We start from the raw sequence: 3175 nt of genomic DNA, 5'->3' as shown, positions 1-3175 counted from the left end.
GAACGGAAACATGAGGAACTCAAACTACAGTGGTATTCCAGAATAAACATATTTTGGTATTCAACCAAGTGGTTACTGATTTTGAACAAAATATTTCTGTTCATGTTCAGCCAAAACCTGAACATGTTGTCATTTTCAGGCTTTCCATTTTAATATGAACAACTGAAATTTTCTGTGAAAAGCAAATGGTATTCATGAAAATTTTTATTTTGTCAAAAAATACAATTTTCCACAGAAAAACAGTCTTGGTAGAAAATTTTTGACCACCTTTACTGCTGATATAGAAGGATCTACAAAAATGTGAGCCTTCTTCAGATTTTACTTGAAATGGGAATAATCCAATGGGGTCAATGAGGTAAACCAGTGAAATTTGATTGAGGTCCATAGTACCCAAAAAATAAACTAGCTTTGCAAGAAAAAAATCAGTTCATTGTGTGCTATACACAGTGAAGTGTGTACCGAGCACCACACTAATAGCACAAAAATCAAAGTGTTTTTCTTCTATCCAAAATATTGAAACTAAACATATCAATATTTCTACTTTAACTTTTTCAGAACTTTTTGTTCTTAAACCTATTTTAATATTTTGACTTTTTATCCTGAGAATAAAAACAAATATTAACTTATCAAAATTTGCCATAGAATGGAATTTCTGTTTTATTTGTTTTTTAAAGGAAAAGATAAATTAATTGCCTTTTAAAGATATGTGGCTGTAAGATACATGCACACAAGTAGTACAGATGTATACTGGATTTTTTTTTAACTGAACAAAATATTAGCAGGATGGTGCTATTGAAAAGTCAAATTCCTGGTTAAAGATGCCAGTTTACAGGAAACAATATACAATGGAAATATGGTTCATGCTCCATACACATTGGGAGACTGGGTGATCAATGAGTCACACTTCAAATGGATTTACTGGTGATATTGTGTTCATGGAAGGTTAATTTGAAAATGGCCCCAGAAGGCAGGAAAGTGAGTGTCAGTGGCTTTTTCAGCACCCTGGGAAGCACTCTCAAGGGGTCTTCTGTGACCACCCCCTGTCACAGTATTTTTCCATGGGGATGGGGAGAGAAAACAAAGGGTTCCCATCCTAGGGAAATGTTAGGCAAGTAATGGAAAGAGGATACAAAATATTGTATTCATCTGAAGAGGATACAAAATAAACTGTTAGATTCAGGCCAGAGGAAAGATCAACTCTGTCTTATGAAGTATTGCATCTGATATAAGAACTAAGGTGAGGAATATGAGTAACAACTTCTCTTAGTGTATTACGGTAAATTGGCATGTTATTTGGTTTGCAATTTACTTTAATTTGTCTGTTTTCACTTGCAATCACTTAAATCCTACTTTTTATATTTAATAAAAAACTTTATCAAACCCAGAGTAAATAATTGTAGGGGAGGGGGGCACACTTATGCATATCTCTTTCATTGATAAATTGTGAACCTTATGAGCTTTCTCTGTGTAAAACTTTTATTCAAAGTAAGATGGATTTATCTGGGGATTTAGTCCCTTTTGAGGGTTATGTTCCTGGGTATTCTTAAGCCCCTATAATTAAGCTGTCCCAGAGCTGAGCTGGTTTTGCATCTATGTTACTCTGCTGAGTACTCTGCTTAGTTACCCCAACTCTGTTCCTCTGCTTGGGGGAGACCATACCTTTTGGCCCAGCAGGACAGGATAGGGATGCTCCAGAGAGCAGGTGGTGGGCGTAGTGCTGTGATCAGCACACTGGGTGACAGCCCCAAGCGGACCTCTGTGAGCCATCCTGTCACAAGCTGTATTAAGCACATGCTTTGGAGAAGCAGAACAAAGAGGCTTAGAAAGGAAAACAGTGGATCATGGAAACAGCAGCATGTCTTAAAACAGCAGACCAAGCTGCTTAATATGGGATCCCTGAAATGGAACCCATAATAGAAGGTGGGGCTGGGTTCTCTTACCAGCTTCTGAGGAAGTGTATGCAAACCTAATGAAAGAATATCGAACCCAGGTTAGTGTGAAGGCTGACCACAAAGGATGAGCTGAGCAATAGCCCTAAAGGGTGCTGCAGGCTCTTTTGTGTTAGGATGTTTTGCGAAATTTCCATTTGGACTTTCTTGTAATCTGGAAGCGGACTGAATTTTATGTGATTTGGCCAGAGAGCTGAGTCATGGAAGACCTGGTGAGAAGAAGATGGACAATAGGAGCTGCTAGAAATGAGGAGCCCTTGCAAAAGTGCACCTTGGCATAATGGAGTACAATGACTGATGAATAGAGTTGGATTTTCAAATGTATGGATTTAGAAGCTTAATTTTAGACACACAGCTCTGAAAATCTAAGCTACTTCTCACCATGGGACACTGACTTTGGAGGTAGGTTTACCTATAGGTATAAATAAATTATTTCTTTTAGATATCTTTTAAAAGTACAACTCGCTACTAATAACCCAAAGTTGTTTCGCCTGAGGGAAGGTCTATATTGGCAGTGAAAATCAATGCAAGATACACAACTCCAGCATTGATTTTCTGGGGCGACTCCACAGCAGGAGGTTGATGGGAGAAACTTTTGCGTCAACTTTCCTTACTCCTTGAGTTCCTGGGTCTACAGGGGCATCCTCCACATTTGATTTAGTGGGTCTTTACTAAATCAAACACTGGAAGATTTCATTGATCTGCATGGAAGTGTGGATGTGCCCTAAGAAAATTAGATTTGTTCTCTATTTTTCTAGACTCAAATATATTCTATTCAACTCTTATCTACCTTGATGATCACGCTTTTATTTTTTAAATTAAATAAGCCTCAAATACTAAAATGTACTCTATTCTCATGTGTCAACAGGACATTATCGGGTAACTAGATATAGCAATTAATCTAGGCACAGAAAGGATTTAGATGGTGGTGAGTAACACATTTAATTATCCACACCATAGCATGGTCAATAGATTCTGATGCAAAGCCCAGTGAATTCACAAAAACACTCTGTTACCAACCTACTATCCAAAATTATAACATTTTTTCATTTTGATTCTCAATACGAGAAAAATAAGGCAAGAGTTAAATAAGAGAGAAACAAGGGTGTTCTAAGTGATATTATGAATTATTATTTGTGCAGTGCTCTAAGACACAATGGAGTTTGTAAAAGCTGAAAAGTACTTATTTTTATGTGAACTGTTGGGATTACTGGCCTGATGGAATA

Source organism: Pelodiscus sinensis, chromosome 5, assembly GCF_049634645.1.
Source record: "Pelodiscus sinensis isolate JC-2024 chromosome 5, ASM4963464v1, whole genome shotgun sequence".
Classification (NCBI taxonomy): Eukaryota; Metazoa; Chordata; order Testudines; family Trionychidae; genus Pelodiscus; species Pelodiscus sinensis.
This window is presented reverse-complemented; position numbering follows the sequence as displayed.